Raw genomic sequence first — 20,745 nt, forward strand, 5'->3', positions numbered from 1 at the left:
TAACCTTATATTTATTTTTTTATTTTATTTTATTTTTGAGAAGGAATATCAAGGCTGCAGTGAGCCAAGATCATGCCACTGCACACCAGCCTAGGCGACAGATCAAGACTCTGAAAAAAAAAAATTAAAAAAAAAAAAAAAGAGAAGGAATCTTACTCTGTTACCCAGGCTGGAGTGCAGTGGTACGATCTTGGCTCACTGCAATCTTCGCCTCCTGGGTTCAAAAGATTCTCCTGTCTCAGCCTCCCAAGTAGCTGAGATTACAGGCACCCGCCACCATGCCCAGCAGATTTTTGTAATTTTGGTAGAGACAGGGGCTTCACCATGTTGGCCAGGCTGGTCTTGAAGGGCTGACCTCAGGTGATCTGCCTGCCTTGGCCTCCCAAAGTGCTAGGACTACAGGCATGAGCCACCACGTCCAGCCTTTTTTTTTTTTTTTTGAGACGGAGTCTCGCTCTGTTGCCAGGCTTGAGTGCAGTGGTGCGATCTCGGCTCACTGCAACCTCCGCCTCTTGGGTTCAAGCGATTCTCCTGCCTCAGCCTCTTGAGTAGCTGGGACTACAGGCCTGTGGCACCATGCCCAGCTAATTTTCATATTTTTAGTAGAGACGGGGTTCCACCGTGTTGGCCGGGATGGTTTTGATTTCTTGACCTCGTGATCCGCCCGCCTCGGCCTCCCAAAGTGCTAGGATTACAGGCGTGAGCTACTGCGCCCAGCCCTGCCTCACGTCTTCTTAACATGAGCCTCCCAGGACCACCCTAAATAAAACGGCAGCCTCCCCGACTCTCCCCACTCCCTTCTCACCACCATCTGATACACTCTGCTTTGACTTCTGTGTGTGTTTAGTGTTCATCTTGCCCTCTCAGTTATAAACTCCATGAAGGCAGACCTTTGTTTTGTTTACTGTATGTCCCCATTGCTTAAAACAGGGCTTGGTGCTCAGGAAATACTTTGTTTTGTTTTTTAGAGACAGTCTCACTATGTTGCCTGCCCAAGCTGGCCTCGATCTCCTGGGTTCAAGTGATCCTCCCGCTTCAAATCCTAAGTAGTTGAGACTACAGGTGTGCACCATTGTGCTCTCAGTAAATATTTAAATATCTTTCCCCCCCTTACAATTCTGTGAACTCTGTGTTTAAGTTAAGAACGTGAATGTGCGGCCGAGCCCAGTGGCTCATGCCTGTAATTCCAACACTTTAGGAGGCTGAGGTTGGTGGATCACCTGAGGCCAGAAGTTCGAGACCAGCCTGGGAAACATGGTGAAACCCTATCTCTACAAAAAGTACAAAAATTAGCCAGGGTGGTTGTGCACACCTGTAGTCTCAGCTATTCGGGAGGTTGAGGCAGGAGAACCGCTTGGATCCAGGAGGCAGAGGTCACAGTGAGCTGAGATGGTGCCACCGCACTTAGCCTAGGCAACGGAGTGAGGAGAATCTGTCTCAAAAAAACAAAAACAAACAAACAAACAAAAAAACACCAACGTAGGTTAGGGCATTTGCACGAGGTCAAATTAGGGTGGGAGTGAGGCTGACTTGGAATTTGGAGTTTATACCTGAGGGCTGTCTGACTCCAAATTCAGTGCTCATTCTGCAATTATGTGTTGCTCTCAGCCTCTGTCAGTGGCTCTAAGGGTTGTTTTGCAGAAAGGCAGTTGTTCCCGGGGGGATAGGATTTTTAGGATGCATAGACAACTCATCGTGGATCTCTGTTTTTCTGTCACCTTTATATTCTTGCTCCATCCACCCTGGGGGTTTGGGATATGCGTGCATGTGTGTGTGTGTGTGTGTGTGTGTGAGTCCTCCAAGTTTGTCTTCCAATATATTAAGTAGAACTCTCTTTGACTTTTCCTGAAACAAAATTTCCATTGATTTACATAATCATGAACTGTTTCCCCTCCCCAGTGGTCTACACTATTGTTATGCTGGTCTGGGAATTCAGCAGTCTTTTGTGGATGACCAAATGCCTTGAATTTTAAGTTTCTGTGCCCATTTGCACTGCTGCAGTGTAGCTAAGGATCTCCAAACAAATGCTTAAATGGAGCAGAATTGGTTCCAGGACCCCCTGAAGATACCACAAGCCTGCTCGGTTCTCTGGTATAAAATGGCATAGTATTTGCATATAACCCATGCACTTTCTCCTGTATACTTTCTTTCTTTTAGAGATAGGGTCTGTTCTGTCGCCCCGGCTGAGTGAGTGCAGTGGCACGATTACAGCTCACCGCAGCTTTGAACTCCTAGGTCCAAGACATCCTCCTGCTTCCTGAGATGCTGGGGTTACAGGCATGAGCTACCATGCCCAGCTACTCTGATATACTTTAAATCATCACTAGATTACCTATAATACCTCATACAATGTAAATAGTTTTTTGTTTTTTTGTTTTTTTGAGACCCAGTATCGTTCTATCACCCAGGCTGGAGTGCAATGGCACTGCAACCTCCACCCCCTAGGGTTCAAGCAATTCTCATGCCTCAGCCCTCAGCCTCCTGAGTAGCTGGACTATAGGCACGCGCCACCACGCCTGGCTAATTTTTTGTAATTTAAGTAGAGACGGGGTTTCGTCCTGTTACCCAGGCTGATCTCCAACTCCTGACCTCAAGCAATCGCCTGCCTCGGCCTCCCAAAGTGCTGGGATTACAGGCGTGAGCCACCGCACCAGGCCTAACGTAAATAGTTGTTATACTGCATACTTAGTTTGTATTATTTTAAATTGTTATATATTTTTTCTTCCAAATATTTTCCAGACGTTGTTGGTTGAATCTGAGGATGAACCTACAGATACGGAGGGCCGTTGCAGTTTCTAGTTTAAAAAAGCTGTGGTAAATTCGAACTTTTTTTTTTTTTGAGGTGGAGTCTTGCACTGTGGCCTGAGAGTGCAGCAGCGCGATCCCAGTTCACTGCAACCTCTGCCTCCCAGGTTCAAGTGATTCTCCTGCCTCAGCCTCCTGAGTAACTGGGATTACAGGTGCCTGCCACCACGCCTAGTTGATTTTTTGTATTTTTAGTAGAGACGGGGTTTCACCATATTGGCCAGGCTGGTCTTGAACTCCTGACCTCGTGATCCGCCCACCTTGGCCTCCCAAAGTGCTGGGATTACAGGCCTGAGCCACCGCGCCTGGCCAGCAGCTACTATTTTTGTCCACACTTTACTGTTCAGGAACCAGCACAGAGATGTGAGGCAGCTTGCCCAAGATCACAAAGCTAAGAGCCAGGCCATCTGTCCCTAAGGTTTGTGTTCCTTACCAGTATGCTATTCTGACACTGGGGAGAGCCCTTTTCATTTCCTTTATTTTTTTCCTGCCCCCAGACTGTGTTTTGCAAGCATTTGTAAGCCACTGAAATCTTCTCTTCCAATGAAATCTTGTAAGGAAGTCTAAGGTGAAAACAGGTCCACAGGCGGGGTTTAGGTTGAAGGGGGAGGGGTGCTGTGTGCCTCAGCCTGGTCCCTCCCACTCCTCTTCCCTAGTCCAGCATCTGAAACCTGGAGGGGCTCCACAGGGCACTGGCTGAAAAGTGGAACAGTCACATCATTTGAGCCATAACTAATTTCAGCTTCGGCTTAATGAATTCTTGGAATTTGGGGTAGAAACACATGGTTTCTTCCTGACCTCAAGGCTGGGACCTTATCTGTCCACCTTGGTGATGAATGCACACAGGCACACACACGCACACACACACACACACACACACAAACACACACACACACAGACACATACATACAGACACACACATATGGACATACACACACACAGGCACACACACAGAGACACATACACAGACAAGCACAGAGACACACACACAGAAACACACACACAAACACACAGACATACACACACAGACACACACAGAGACATACACACAGAAACACACACAGAGACACAGACACACACACAGACACACATGCAGAAACACAGAGACACACACACAGAAACACACACAAACACACAGACATACACACACAGACACACACAGAGACATACACACAGAAACACACACAGAGACACAGACACACACAGAGACACACATGCAGAAACACACAGAGACACACACACAGATACACACACAGACACACACAGAGACACACAAGGAGACACACACACACAGAAACACACACACACACACACCGGCCTAATCCTCTGCTTTCCCCCTTGGGCTTCCCTCCCTTTCAGATGTAGCTTTGTGGGCCACCAATCACCTCCTTTTCTTATCCCTACCCCCTCCCTTCTGTCCATTCTCACCCTCGCTCTGTCCCCATAGAGCTGGCCAATGCTCCTTTCCGGCCCGTTGGGGCCAGAGTGAGCGAAGGAAGGAGGCTTCCCCTCATGGAACCTCAGGCTGACCCCCAAGCCAAGACTCACCAGCATCTTGCCCATCACACCCTTTTCATCTCAGGAGCTCCGTAAACAAGCAGCCTCATTAAAGTCCATTTCACAGATGGGGAAACGCATCACGGTAATGATGGTGAGAGTGGCCTTTCATCTGTGGATCACAAAGGACTCTTTCCACACACTAATTAGAAATCACAGAGCAGGACTCCCGCTGTTTTTGCCTTGTTGCAGTTCTGGAAGGAGGAGGCACAGGAAGGAGGCTCAGGATCAGGACATTAGAAATGCAGACATAGCCCATTCCTCAGCCTGGCTAGCTCGGGGGCCGAGTGTGTGCATTGCAACTGGACGGTTAGGCAGCTGGGAAGGGCCTTAGGAAGGGAGAAGCAGCCTGTAGACTATTCTTTGTAGTTTTGTTTGTTTGCTTGTTTTGACAGAGTTTTGCTCTTCTTGCCCAGGCTGGAGTGCAATAGCGCGATCTTGGCTCACCCCAACCTCCACCTCCCGGGTTCAAGTGATTCTCCTGCCTCAGCCTCCTGAGTAGCTGGGATTGCAGGCACATGCCACCACGCCCAGCTAATTTTTTTATTTTTAGTAGAGACGGAGTTTCACCATGTTGGTCAGGCTGGTCTTGAACTCCTGACCTCGTGATCCACCTGCCTCGGCCTCCCAAAGTGCTGGGATTACAGGCGTGAGCCACCACACCTGGCCAACTATTCCTTGTAATAGTAATAATAGCAAGAGCTGCTGTGAGTGGATGCTGCCTGCAAGATTTGCACAGTTCCTGGCTAATGACAGCTGGGGGGCAACCGTGGAGCACTTCCCAGCACAGGAGGCCAGGGCCATTGTCCAAATCCTGCTATAGGCCTGACGCCACCCACATGGGATCGATTTTAGGACTGGGCAGCAGCCATGGAAGGACGATGGTGTATCCATGGTACACCATCCATGGAAAGAAGATGGTGGTGTGACAATCGATGGGACCCCACAGCAGTTAGACTCAGGGAGCGTGCACAAGAGAGGAGCTGAATTTGCCTTCAAGGTTTTGAGCCCAGTTTTCCAGGAATCTGGAAGAGGGCGTTCCTCCATTATCCATGTTGTAGCTGAACTTGGGAAGATTTTTGGTTTTATTTTTTATTTTTTTGAGACAAGGTCTGATTCTGTCACCCAGGCTCTGGAGTTCAGTGGTGTGATCACAGCTGACTGCAGTCTTGACTTCCTGGGCTCAAGCAACCCTCATGCCTCAGGCTCCCAAAGTGCTGGAGTTACAGGCATGAGCCACCACGCCTGGCACAGGGAGATTTGTACAAATGCCTGTGCTCAGGAACACCTCAGATTCTGATTCAGTCGACCTGGAGTGGGGTTAGATGTGGCCTCTTATGTGACCCTAGGGGACAGCTGGAGCTGAGAATCGCCGTTCTAAAGCCTGTTGGTGTCACCTAAAAACTCTTTAGAAGTGCAGATTATCAGCCCCACTCAAGACCCACTGAGTCCAAATTTGCATCCTAACTTCTCAAACAATGTGCCTGCATCTTACCTGGAATCATGTTAATATACGGATTCAGATTTAGATTTAGCTCCTCTTAAACCCTAAGTCTGAGATCTGTCCGTGGGCCCATTAGAAGCTCAGCATGCTAATAATGGATATTTCTACAGTGATTCAGAGCTTGCTAGACATTTGAAGTGACCTAATGGCATTTTCCCTAACCCTCAACCTCATCCCGCTCTGCAAAGCAGGCTGGCCAGGCATCATAGCACCATGTTCATGGTTTTATTTGACAAACTGGAGACCGAGGCTCTCAAAGCGGCCTCTTTTCTGAAGACCCATATCTAGTATTGTGGCAGGAGAATAGGGCCTGCAGGCAGGGAACATAAGGCTGATACACTCTGGCTTAATCAAATGAAAGCACTTCAGCAATGATAGGAATGCAAACGGCTTTGTAACCTCTCTTCATCCTCTCCATTTACACCGTTTTTACTTTGTAACTTCACATTCATCCTCTCTGTTACGTAGATCACGCACAGGTAACATCCTCTCCATTTCCACAGGGTGCATTCCTAGCAAATGACTCCATAACTTCACTTCATTCTCTTCATTTACGTAGAGCATACACCAAGTAACGAATGGGAAACCTCTAGAGTATTGAAACCCCAGAAAATTCTGTAAACGGGGCTCTTGAGCCCCTATGCTCAGGCCTGCTCCCACACTGTGGCGGGTACTTTCATTCTCAATGAATCCCTGCTTTTGGTTTCCTCGCTTCTTGCTTTGTTTGTGCATTTTGTCCTTTTTTTTTTTTTTTTTTGAGATGGTGGAGTCTTGCTCTGTCGCCCAGGCTGAAGTACAGTGGTGCGATCTTGGCTCACTGCAACCCCCACCTCCCGGGTTCAAGTAATTCTCCTGCCTCAGCCTCCCGAGTAGCTGGGATTACAGGCACACACCACCACGCCCAGCTAATTTTTGTATTTTTGGTAGAGACAGGGTTTCACCATGTTGGCCAGGCTAGTCTCAAACTCCTGACTCAGGTGATCCACTCATCTCGGACTCCCAGAGTGCTAGGATTACAGGCGTGAGCCACCACACCCGGCCATTGCCCAATTCTTTGTTCGAGATTCGGAGAATCTGGACACCTTCTAGTAGTAACAGTATGGGTCCACTCAGGCCTTGCAACTCCAACTCTCTGGCACCAGATACCAGACCACACTAATCAGGGTCACCAGCCTCCCGTAAGTATTTGCTAGTTGAATGACAGCTTACCACACTCTGTGAAGGGGAAAGATGATTAGCATGTGACTTGTGGGAGGGGAGGAAAGTGGTCCTGGATCACTAAATCTCAACCTTGGCTACACAATGGAATCTTCTAGGGATCTTTAAAAAAGTACTGAAGGCTGTGTTCCAGCCCTAAGGATTCGGTTTTAACTGAAATAGATGTGGTCTGTGCTTTGAGACTTTTGTTTTTTGAGACAGAGTCTTGCTCTGTAGCTTAGGCTGGAGTGCAGTGGCACGATCTTGGCTCACTGTAACCTCCACCCCCCGGGTTCAAGCAATTCTCCTGCCTCAGCCTCCCAAGTAGCTGGGACTACAGGCGCCTGCCACCACGCCTGGCTAATTTTTGTATTTTTAGTAGAGACTGAGTTTCACCTTGTTGGTCAGGCTGGTCTCAAACTCCTGACCTCAGGTGATCCACCCACCTTGGCCTCCCAAAATGCTGGGATTACAGGTATGAGCCACCGTGCCCGACCACTTTGAGACTTTTTAAAAGTCATGCAGGTGATTCTAATGTGCAGCGGAGGCCAGCAACCTCTTCCTTTCTCCTGCCCCAAATGACACAGTCTTGTCCTCTGAGTGGAGACAGCCTTCTCTTTTTTTTTCTTTTTTTCTTTTTCTTTTTTTTTTTGAGACAGAGTCTCGCTCTGTCACCCACCCAGCCTGGAATGCAATGGCATGATCTCGGCTCACTGCAACCTCTGTCTCCAGGATTCAAGCAATTCTCCCGCCTCAGCCTCCCAAGTAGCTGGGACTATAGGCACGCACCACCATGCCCAGCTAATTTTTTGTATTTTAGTAGAGATGGGGTTTTATCATGTTGCCCAGGCTGGTCTCAAACTCCTGAACTCAGGCAATCTGTCCACCTAGGCCCTCCCAAAGTACTAGGATTACAGGTGTGAGCCACTGCACCTGGCCATTTTTTTTTTATTTTGAGACAGAATCTTGTTCTATCACCCAGGCTGGAGTGCAGTGGTGCCATCTTGACTCACTGCAACCTCCACCTCCCAGCTTCAAGTGATTCTTCTGCTTCAGTCTCCCAAGTAGCTGGTATTACAAGTGTGTGCCACCACGCACCTGTAATCCCAGGTAGAGATGGGGTTTTGCCATGTTGGCCATTCTGGTCTTGAACTCCTGACCTCAAGTGATCTGCCCGCCTTGGCCTCCCAAAGTGCTGGAATTACAGGCGTGAGCCATCTCGTCTGGCCAGGAGACAGCCTTCTGGCTGCTAAAATCCATCCTCCCAAGCGCTGCAATTCCCTGGGGTTGGCCTATAATCCCTGGGTAGGCTTGCACTGGGAATGCCTGCGGGATCCCAATCTTCAACTTCATTTAGGGTTGCCACATACAGCCAAAAAAATAAAAGAAGAAGAAGAAGAAAAGGACATCCAATTTAAATTTGAATTGCAGATGAACAATGACAAGTAATTATTTTGGTATAAGTATGCTCCATTGCAATACATGTCGCATTTTCATACTTAAAATCTGTTGTTTATCTGAAATTCAAATTTAACTGGTTGTGCTATATTTTTATCCAGTAACCCAAATTCTCATTCCCAGCGAGCGACCATGGTATCTGGCGCGAGGGTATCTGGACGTAGTGTAGGTCACCCAGCTTCATTAGGTGCATCTGCCAAGAGGAATTGGTTTTCAGGTTCCTTTGTTAAAACTCCCCCAGATAGACAGACACAACACCCTCCTTGTCTCCTTGGCTACAGAGTCGATTTTCCATGAATACCTCTCATGGGAATGAGCAAACCGGTTTCTCCTCTTCCTGGCACCAGACAGTGTACACCAATAACGTAGCCCAGCTAGAATCTGGGAGCCTGGAGTTTGAACATGGAAAGATTTTTTTTCCTGGAGCCACATAACATGAGCCAAAAATCTATACATAACATTTGGTAGAAATGTTACTGCTAGCACATTCTGAAAAGGTTGGTGGTAGGTGATTTTGACTTAGATACGCAGCTGGTGTTCACACTGAATGCACGCAACAAATGTGATCTATTGATAATAAAAATAGTAGCTGCTGAGTGAGGTCAGCACAATGGCAATCTAAAATGCAGGGCCATAAATTAGTATAAGTTGCTGTTCACTCACTAGTCATTCAAAAGTGATTTCTGGCCAGGTGCAGTGGCTCACGCCTGTAATCCCAGCACTTTGGGAGGCCGAAGCGGGCAGATCACTTGAGGTCAAGAGTTCGAGACCAACCTGGCCAAAGTGGTGAAACCCCGTCTCTATGAAAAATACAAAAATTAGCCTGGCGTGGTGGCGCATATCTGTAATCCCAGCTACTTGGGAGGCTGAGGTGGGAGAATCACTTGAACCCAGGAGGTGGAGGTTGCAGTGAGCTGAAACTGAGCCACTGCACTCCAGCCTGGGTGACAGAGTGAGACTCCATCTCAAAATAAATAAATAAATAAATAAATAAATGAGTGATTTCTTGTCCACCTATTATATGACAGGCATTGGGCAAAAAAGATGCACCCCTGCACTCAAATTGTTCCATTCAATGTCTTTAGGAGAGACTGATGAGTGAAGGCAATTATAATGCAACATAATGAGTGCTTTGATGAGGGTAACTACAAGGTGCAATGGGGACCCTTGGAAGGGATTTACCTAGGAGTGAAGGTCAGGAAGGTGTCTCTGGAGGAAGACCTGAAGCATGAGTGCGAACTAGTGCAGTGAAGCGAGTGGAAGGAACGGAGAGAACTCCAGGCAGAGGAAATAGCACATGGCAAAGCAGAGGGAAGAGAAAGAACATGACACCCTCAGGACGCTGCAAGTTGTGGGGTGCGGCTGGAGGGTAAGTGATTGGGGAGCTGAGCAGGGACCAACGAGGACATTGGTGAGCCTGCAGTTTGAAGCAAAGGAAAGTCTCATGGAAGGTGTTTAAGCAGAAGAGTATGAATCAGATTTGTCCTGGCTAGAGTATGGAGGATGAATTGCAAGGGGCAAGCCTAAAGTCAGAAAGACAAGTTGAAGGCTGGTCTAGGCATCTGTGGAAGAGATGATGATAGACCTGCCTAGGTAGTGGCAAAGGGGTGGACAGAAGTGCATACGCTGAAGAGGCATTGTGGAGGTGGGGTCTGCAGTACTTGGAGCATTCATAGGATGTGAAGAGTGAGGGAAGGTTAGTGTCTAGATGGCTCCCAGGGTAGGAGACGGATTTGGCAGTGTAGACGATCGGTTAGGAGATGTGACCCAAGCTGGCACCTGAGCTCCAGGCTTGAAGACCCAATTTACCTGTTCTCCATCCTCACGGACAGCTAATAGGCTTTTCCAATTTGGATGTGGCTACAGGTGAGGAAAAAAATTTTTCTTCTACTCTCAGCTGGGCACGGTGGCTCATGCCTATAATCCCAGTACTGTGGGAGGCTGAGGCAGGCAGATTGTCTGAGCTCAGGAATTTGAGACTAGCCTGGGCAACATAGTGAAACTTCATCTCTACTTTTTTTTTTATATAAAAAAGAAATTTAAAAAAATTTTATTTTACCGTCAGGTCAGTGACAAGGGCTCTGCAGATTAAACAAATGACAGATTAACAGAAAAAAAGGCATGTTCATTTTATTTGATGTTAATATTTTAATTTTTACATGTACATGGGGATCTCATAGAAAAAGAAGTAAGACTCTAAAGAAGCAGTTAGGTCTGAGAGCTTATATAGTAACAAAGAGCGTTACATTTATAGAGAAGTGAAAAGACAAAGGAAAAGGGTGTGGCCTTCTAGAGAAGGTAATTCTGGGAAGGTAAATATATGGGGGAAAGAAGGCCAGGTGAGGTGGCTCACGCCTGTAGTCCCAGCTCTTTGGGAGGCCAAGGTGGGCAGATCACTTGAGGTCAGGAGTTTGAGACCAGCCTGGCCAACATGATAAAACCCTGTCTCAACTGAAAATACAAAAATTAGCTGGGCATGGTGGTACGTGCCTATAATTCCAGCTACTCAGGAGGCTGAGGCAGGAGAATTGCTTGAACCTGGAGGGCGGAGGTTGCAGCGGGCCAAAATCCTGCCACTGCACTCCAGCCTGGGTGACAGAGTGAGACTCTGTCTCAAGAAAAAAAAAAAAAGTTGTTTTCTCTTCCTGGATTGGAGAGGGGAGGGGGAAACCTTCACAATAGGAAATGTATGCCTTGTTTTTAGACAGAAAGGAGGGTGGTAGAGAGCTTTTCCTGTGTCTGCTATTTCTCATCTGCCATCATCTCAAAATAATCTTCATGCCAAAGAGGCATATTTTGGGGTGGCATATTTTGGAGAGGTATATTTTGGGGTGGCATATTTTGGAGAAGCATATTCTGATCCTCTTTATGGCCAATATGGAAGTCTTGGTCTCATCCTTCTTTCTCCCTTCTGGATCCCTCTCTTCTGTCCCTCTTTCCTTTGATTCCAGTTCTGCTCCCATCTATTTGACCTCAGGTGGGTCATTCAAACCCCTGGGCCTTTCTGCATCAGTGAAATGCATCAGTGAAATGCACCAGTGAATTCCTGTAGCTCATCTTCAAGGAATCTTCCTGTTTTAAAGTTTCAAGACTTGGGCGTTTAAACAAGCAGAATGTAATGGTTATGAAGGGAGACTTTCAAATCCAACCACCAGGATTTTATCCCAGCTCTACTGATGCTGAGCCTTTAATCTAAAGCAAATCACATCAACTCTCCAAAGTTTCAGTTCCCAATATAAGTTAGGAACAATCATAATACTTACCAAATACAGTTATTGTGGGGAGATAATTTATTTGGTATAGTGCCTGACACAGAGTAAGCTCCCAATATATGTTAGCTATTAAAATATAATATAGGTAGGCTGGGCATGGTGGCTCACGCCTGTAGTCCCGGCACTTTGGGAGGCTGAGGTGGGTAGATCACGAGGTAAGGAGATCAAGACCATCCTGGCCAACATGATGAAACCCCATCTCTACTAAAATACAAAAAATTAGCTGGGCATGATGGTGTGCACCTGTAGTCCTAGCTACTCAGGAGGCTGAGGCAGAAGAATTGCTGGAACCTGGGAGGCAGAGGTTGCAGTGAGCTGAGATCATGCCTCTGCACTCCAGCCTGGTGACAGAGCAAGACTGTGTCTCAAAAAAAAAAAAAAAAAAAAAAAAGAAAAGAAAAGAAAAAGAAAAAAGAAAATATAATATAGGTAATGATATCACTATAGCCATTATTGTTATTCATGCACTAGCAAATGTGGTGAGCAGATAAATGAACATAATAATAGCTAACACTTACTGAGCCCCTGCAATATGCCAGGATTTTTTCTGCATTTTACATAGTTCATTTATTATTTGCACAACTTCTTGAGGAGGGCCTATAATTAGCTCCATTTAATATATCAAGAAACCTGAGCACAGTAAAGTGACTCGCCCAAGGTGATATAACTAAGAAATGGCAGAGCCAGGCCTTGGAACTCAGGAAGTCTGGCTTTGAGGACCATACCTGTGGTTACTATGTGTCACATGAACCTATCAGAATACACATTTTCAGGCTGGGCACAGTGGCTCATGCCTGTAATCTCAGCACTTTGGGAGGCAGAGGCAGGCCAATCACCTGAGGTCAGGAGTTTGAGATAAGCCTGGCTAACATGGTGAAACCCTCTCTCTACTAAAAATACAAAAATTAGGGCCTGCCATGGTGGCTCACGCCTGTAATCCCAGCGCTTTGGGAGGCTGAGGCAGGTGGATTGCTTGAGGTCAGGAGTTTGAGATCAGCCTGGCCAACATGGTGTATTGGGGGAACCCACCCCCAATATTTCAATGTAGGTTCTTTCTATTTTCCCTAAGTGTCGGCTGGCTGAGAAATAAAGAGAAAGAGTACAAAGAGACGAATTTTACAGCTGGGCCTCCACGGGTGACATCACACATCAGTAGGTTCATGATGCCCACCTGAACTGCAAAACCAGCAGGTTTTTATTAAGGACTTCCAAAAGGGAGGGGGTGTACGAACAGGGAGTAGGTCACAAAGATCACATGCTTCTGAGGTCAATAAAGATCACAAAGCAAAGGGCAAAGCAAAGATCACAAGGCAAAGGGCGAAATCAAAAACTCCTGATAAGGGTCTACGTTCAGCTGTACACATATTGTCTTGATAAATAGGGTTCGAGAGCAGAGAACCAGTCTGACCTCAAATTTACCAGGGCTGGGGTATCCCAATCCTAGTAAGCCTGAGGGTACTGCAGGAGACCAGGGTGTATCTCAGTCCTTATCTCAACTGCATAGGACAGACACTTTCAGAGCGGCCTTTTATAGACCTCCCCCAAGGAATGCAATTCTTTTCCTAGGGTCTTAATATTATATTCCTTGCTAGGAAAAGAATTTAGCGATATCTCTCCTACTTGCACATCCATTTATAGGCTCTCTGCAAGAAGGAAAATATGGCTCTTTTTGCCCGACCCCACAGGCAGTCAGACCTTATGGCTGTCTTCTCTTATTCCCTAAAATCGCTGTTTTTCTGTTCATTTTCAAGGTGCACTGATTTCATGTTGTTCAAACATACATGTTTTACAATCAATTTGTTCAGTTAACGCAATCATCACAGGGTCCTGAGGTGATGTACATCCTCAGTTTATGAAGATAACAGGATTAAGAGATTAAAGTAAGACAAGAGTAAGAAATTACAAGAGTATTATTAGGGAAGTGATAAGTGTCCATGAAATCTTCACAATTTATGTTTCCTCTGCCACAGCTCTAGCCGGTGCCTCCATTCAGGGTCCCTGACTTCTTGCAACAATGGTGAAATCCTGTTTCTACAAAAATACAAAAATTACCTGGGCGTGGTGGTGGGCGCCTGTAATCCCAGCTACTAGGGAGGCTGAGGAAGGAGAATTGGTTGAACCCAGGAGGCAGAGGTTGCAGTGAGCCGAGATTGGGCTCATTCACTGCACTCAATTGAGCCTGGGTGACTGAGTGAGGCTCCATCTCAAACACACACACACACACACACACACATTTTCAGCATTTTATTCTCAATCTCTGTTCATTCCTTTGCAACATCCCATGAATCTCCTCATTCAGGAAAATAGACTTAACATCCATGTAGCTTAGATTATTTTTTCTACCAAGAACTCTAAATGGGCCAGGTGCAGTGGCTCACAGCTGTAATCCCAACACTTTGGGAGGCTGAGGCAGGAGGATTGCTTGAACCCAGAGTTCAACACCAATCTGGGCAACATATGAGACTCTGTCTCTACAAAAGATTTAAAAATTAACTTGGCATTGTGGTGCATGTCTATAATCCCAGCTTCTTCGGAGGCTGAGGTGGGAGGATTTCTGGAGCCCAGGAGGTCAAGGGTGTAGTGAGGCTGGGTAACAGAGGAAGACCCTGTCTCAAAAACAAACAAACAAACAAAAAACTTTAAGTAACCTAAATCTGTGCTACTCAAATTGTGTTCCATGGTCTATCACTTCCATAGCAGTAACATGTTTTTGGTTTTTTATTGACTTTTTGGGGGGCAGAAATGACTTTCTGGCATTTGCCAGAAAGCCGGCTGGATAAATTCCAAAAGAGCTAGCTATAACACTGTTTGTTTGTTTGTTTCTTTTCTTTTTTTTTTTTTTTTTTGAGATGGAGTCTGTCTCTGTCGCCCAGGCTGGAGTGCAACGGTGTGATCTCGGCTCACTGTAACCTCCGCCTTCCGTGTTCAAGCAAATCTCCTGCCTCAGCCTCCTGGCCTCCTGAGTAGCTGGGACTACAGGCTAGCGCCACCACACCTAGCTATTTTTTGTATTTTTAGTAAAGACAGGGTTTCACCATTTGGCCAGGCTGGTCTCCAACTCCTGACCTCAGGTGATCCGCCTGCCTCATCCTCCCAAAGTGCTGGGATTACAGGCGTGAGCCACCATACCCAGCCTGTCAGCCTGTTTTTTTTTTTTTTTTTTTTTGGTGGTGGTGGTGGTGGTTGTTTTGAGACGGAGTCTCACTCTGTTGCCCAGGCTGGAGTGCAGTGGTGCAATCTCGGCTTACTGCAACCTCCACCATCCAGGTTGAAGTGATTCTCCTGCCTCAGCCTCCTAAGTAGATGGGACTACTACAGGTGTGTGCCACCACATCCGGCTAATTTTTGTATTTTTAGTAGAGACAGGGTTTCACCACATTGGCCAGGCTGGTTTCAAACTCCTGACCTCATGTAATCTACCCACTTCAGCCTCCCAAAGTGCTAGGATTACAGATGTGAGCCACCATGCCCATCCTTTTTTGTTTTTTTGAGACAGGGTCTCTTTGTCACTGAAGCTGGAATGCAGTGGCACAATCTCAGCTCACTGCAGACTCAACCTCCTGGGCTCAAGCAGTCCTCCCACTTCAGACCCTCAAGTAGCTGAAACTACAAGCACGTGCCACCACACCTGGCTAATTTTTTGTATTTTTTCGTAGAGATGGGGTTTCACCATGTTGCCCAGGCTGATCTTAAACTCCTCAGCTCAAGCGATCCGTCTGCCTCAGCCTCCCAAAGTGCTCAGGATTACAGGCCTGAGCCACTGTGCCCCGCCAGCAGTAACATGTTAATAGAAGCTATGCTGGCCAGGAGTGGTGGCTCATGCCTAGAATACCAATGCCTTGGAAGGCCGAGTTGGGAGGATCACTTGAGGCCAGGAGTTTGAGACCCAGCCTGGGCATCAGAGCAAGACTCTGTCTCTACAAAAAATAATTAAAAATAAAAAAATTATCTGGGCATGGTGATCTGCATTTGTAGTCCTAGCTATTCAGGAATCTGAAGTGGGAGGATCACTTGAGCCTAAGAGTTTGAGGCTACAGTGAGCTGTCATCACACCACTGCACTCTAGCCTGGGCAACAGAGCAAGACCCTATCTTAAAAAAAAAAAATGTGCCAGGCGTGGTGGCTCATACCTGCAATCCCAGCACTTTGGGAGGCCAAGGCAGGTGGATCACTTGAGGTTAGGAGTTTGAGACCAGCCTGGCCAAAATGGAGAAACCCTGTTTCTACTAAAAATACAAAAATTAGCAGGGCATGGTGGTGCACGCCTATAAGCCCAGCTACTTGGGAGGCTGAGGCAGGAGAATCGCCTCCCAGGAGAACTCGGGAGACAGAGGTTGCAGCAAGCTGAGATTGCACCACTGCACTCCAGCCTGGGTGACAGAGCCAGACTCCATCTCAAAAAAAAAAAAAAAAATATGAGAAGTTATGCCCTCAAAGGGTTCTGTGGCCATGTGAGCTTAGAAAATAAAGGGGAACATCACACCCTGGGGCCTGTTGTGGGGTGGGGGGAGGGGGGAGGCATGGCATTAGGAGATATACCTAATGTAAATGACGAGTAGTTAATGGGTGCAGCACACCAACATGGCACATGTATACATATGCAACAAACCTGCACGTTACGTACATGTACCCTAAAACTTAAAGTATAATAAAAAAAAAATAGTAGACTATGCAAAGTTTACTTGCTTAGTAAACTGCAGGACTTCTCAGACATTTTAAAGCACCAGTGGACACTGGGAGTCTCTGGATGGGAAATATAAAAAGCAGTGTTTCTCAAACACATTGAACCATGGAACCCCCTGCCTACCTTTGTTTTCAACAGAGCATCTCATGGGACTTGTGTTCTCTGGAATATACTTTGGGAAATACTGACCTAGGTGCTAATGTTGAAACAAGCTAATAAAGAGACTGGAGAAGAAGAGGAACAGGGCAATTATAATATATTCTTAAGTTTTTTGTAGAAGTGGGGTCTCACGATGTGGCCCAAGCTGGTCTGGAACTCCTGGCCTCAAGTGATCTTCTGGCCTCAGCCTTCCAAAATGCTGGGATTACAGGCATGAGCCACCATGCCTGGCTGGGCAGGGCAATTAAAATCTATAGTCTGGGAGTAAAAGCCAGAAGTTTGAGTATCAAGTCAGAGCGACCAGAAACTTTATCTAACATAAAGGTCACTGACAATGGCAAACTGGAACATAGATTCTGTTTGACCTCACTGTTAAAAAAAAAAAAAAGGTGTCGGGCAGGGGGTGAGGCCACAGGGAGATATGTAGAAATGCTTGTGCCCAGGAACACCTCAGACTCTGATTCAATCAACCTGGAGTAGGGTTAGATGTGGCTTCTTATGTGACCTTAGGGGACAGCTGGAGCTATGAATCGCTGTTCTAAACCCTGGTGATTCAAGGTGTGACCCATGGCCCACGGTGCTGGCATCACCTAAAAACTCCTTAGAAGTGCAGATTCTCGTCCAGGTGTGGTGGCTCATGCCTGTAATCCCAGCACTTTGAGAGGTTGAGGCGGGTAGATCACCTGAGGTCAGGAGTTTGAGACCAGCATGACCAATATGGTGAAACGCCGTCTCTACTAAAAAATACAGAAGGTAGCCGGGTGTGATGGTGAGGGCCTGTAGTCCCAGCTACTCGGGAGGCTGAGGCAGAAGAATCGCTTCAACCTTGAAGGTGGAGGTTGCAGTGTGCTGAGATCTCACCATTGCACTCCAGCCTGGGTGACAGAGCGAGACTCCATCTCAAAAAAAAAAAAAAAAAAAAAAGGAGAGTGAATTTTACCTAAATGTCCAATATCAGAGTATTTGATAACACTGGCCTCACATTTTCACATGGCAATAATTGGCTGCCCTGTTTAGACAAATTTCCTCAATTTGCCACAGTACCCATTGTACTTTTATTATATTATATTACATTATATTATATTATATTATATTATATTATATTATATTATAGTTGGCCCACTTCTATCACTTACGTTACATGGAAGTGGTTGAGTTTGTGACCCTTGGTCTAACTGCAAATTGTAAACTTCTCAGAAGCTGGAATAGTGGTCTAGATTCTATAACTACCACTCAGGCATTTATTTTTGTAACTTGTTTCTTTTTTTCTGATTATAAAAGTTACTCATGCTGATTCTAGAAAACTTGGAAATACAAAAAAGTATGAAAAATAAAACAGTGACATGCATAGTAACCGCAATTTAGTGATGACTGTTTAACTTCTGTTATTTTTTTCATCTTTTTTTGCATCTAGTTATCTAAATTTTCATCATATTTTGGATCAGACTATATTTGCAGTTTGATATTTTGCCTTATTTAGAAGACATTCTACCAGCTACTAAGTATGGCTTGTTCTGCCATATTGCAGTAGTTCAGTTTTCAAGAAAACTCATTTGATCAAAAATCACTTACAATGCAACTAAAGAGGTTACAGGCTAGAAAGTTTTAGACTCCCTCAAAAAGGGTATTCTTTTTATGCTAGAATGTCTATCCGAGAGTACTTTTTAAAATAGTTATAAGGGCACAGCTCTAAAAGTTAAACATAATTGGAGAATTTTAACATCATATGGTTCGAAAGTCACTCAAATAAAAAATAATAATGTCTAAGTGCACGTGAAAGGCTTGAATAATGTTATTTCATTAAATGAGAGAATTGAGGGTCAGGCTTGGTGGCTCATGTCTGTAATCCCAGCACTTTGGGAGACGAAGATGGGCAAATCACCTGAGCTCCGGAGTTTGAGATCAGCCTGGGGAAGACGACGAAACCCTGTCTCTACAAAAAATACAAATTTAGCCATATGCAGTGGCACGCACCTGTAGTCCCAGCTACTTGGGAGGCTGAGGCAAGAGAATTGCTTGTGCCCGGGAGACAGAGGTTGCTTGTGCCCAGGAGCCGAGATCATGCCACTGCACTCCTGCCGGGGCAACCGGAGTGAAATCCTGACTCCAAAAAAAAGAGAATTGGAAAAAGCAAATTTTCTAAATTCCTATTTAGAATTTAGAATTGTAAATTCCTATTCGTAATTTTATGTAATAAGTAAATGTAAAGATTTGTGTAACTAACTGATATAATAAAAGTATGGGCCAGGCGTGGTGGCTCACGCCTATAATTCCAGCACTTTGGGAGGCTGAGGAAGGCGGATCATTTGAGGTCAGGAGTTCGAGACCAGCCTGGCCAACATGGTGAAACCCTGTCTTTACCAAAAATACAAAAATTAGCCAGGCGTGGTGGTGGGCACCTGTAATTCCAGCTACTCAGGAGGCTGAGGCAGGGGAATCACTTGAAGGTGGAGGTGGAGGTTGTTGTGAGCCGAAATTGCGCCACTGCCCTCCAGCCTGGGCAATAGAGTGAGACTCCGTCTCAAAAAAAAGAAAGAAAAGTACGAATAGACATTTGACTATTTCATCTATATGCCTAAAAGTTCATTTATTTTAATCAATTAATTAATTAGTTTATTTATATTTGAGATGGAGTTTCACTCTGTCACGAAGGCTGGAGGGCAGTGGCGTGATCTAGGCTCACTGCAACCTCCACCTCCCGGGTTCAAGCAATTCTCTGCCTCAGCCTCCCGAGTAGCTGGGATTACAGGTGCCCGCCACCACGCCCGGCTAATTTTTGTATTTTTAGTGGAGACAGGGTTTCACCATCTTGGCCAGGCTGTTCTTGAACTCTGACCTCATGATCCACCCACCTTGGCCTCCCAAAGTGCCGGGATTACAGGCATGAGCCACCACTCCCAGCCTTATTTATTATTATTATGGAGTCTTACTCTGTTGTCCAGGGTGGAGTGCAGTGCTTTCCTCACAGCTCACTGCAGCCTTGAACTCCTGGGCTCAACTGATCCTCCCACCTCAGCCTCCCTCATGGCTGTGACTATAGGTGCAGGCCACCACTACTGATTTTTATTTTTTATTTGTAGAGATGGGATCTTGGTATGTTGCCCAGGCTGGTCTCAATCTCCTGGCCTCAAGGGAGCCTCCTGCCTTGGCCTCCCAAAGTGCTGGAATTACAGTTTAATTTTTTTGTAAATTAAATTAAATTTTACTTTTCAGACAGGATCTAGCTCTGTCCCTCAGGCTGGTGTGCAGTGGTACAAAATCACAGCTCATTGCAACCTCAACCACCTGGGTTCAACTATCTTCCTGCCTCAGCCTCCTGTGTAGCTGGGACTCCAAACACATGCCACCATGCACAGGTAATTTTTCATTTTTTTTCTAGAGACAGGGATCTCACTATGTTGCCCAGGCTGGTCTTGAACTCCCAGGCTCAGAACTCCCAGGCTCAGGTGATCCCTCCACCTCAGCCTCCCAAAAGTTGGAGGTGTGAGCCACCACACCTGGCTCAAAACCTTTTTCATGAAGAAAAACATTGGAGGTATTAGGAACATAAGTAGTCATTGTATTTAGTTTTTTTTGTTTTTTTTTTTGACAGAGTCTCACTCTGTCACCCACGCTGGAGTTCAGTGGTGTGATCTCGGCTCACTGCAGCGTCTGCCTCCTGGGTTCAAGTGATTCTCATGCCTCAGCCTCCCAGGTAGCTGAGATTACAGGTGAGCACCTCAATGCCTGGCTAATTTTCGTATTTTTAGTAGAGATGGGGTTTCACCATGTTGCCCAGACTGGTCTCCAACTCCTGGCCTCAAGCAGTCCACCCGCCTCAGCCTCCCAAAGTGCTGGGATTATGGATGTAAGCCCCCATGCCTGGCCTCATATTTGGCACTTTATTTCGAATCATAGCATTCTAAAAGTGAGAGGGCTTTGGATGCCATCCCTGTAACTCTCTCCTTGAAATTGAAATCCCCTCTACAAATCACAGTAAGTGATTGTCCATTATCCACCTGAAGGTCTTCTGCGATGGGAAATCCACTGCCCCACTCCCAGAGGAGCAGTCCAGAGCTTCCTGACCAAAAATTTCTTCCTGGCCGGGTGTGGTGGCTCACACCCGTAAT

General features: G+C 46.2%; 1 pseudogene; it reads right to left on the reverse strand.

The window, feature by feature from the left end:
* Positions 1-14,534: 14,534 nt before the first annotated feature.
* On the reverse strand, positions 14,535-14,600 carry LOC112133252 (U7 small nuclear RNA; annotated as a pseudogene).
* Positions 14,601-20,745: the final 6,145 nt, after the last annotated feature.

The sequence above is a fragment of the Pongo abelii genome, chromosome 3 (assembly GCF_028885655.2).
Source record: "Pongo abelii isolate AG06213 chromosome 3, NHGRI_mPonAbe1-v2.0_pri, whole genome shotgun sequence".
NCBI classification, from domain to species: Eukaryota; Metazoa; Chordata; class Mammalia; order Primates; family Hominidae; genus Pongo; species Pongo abelii.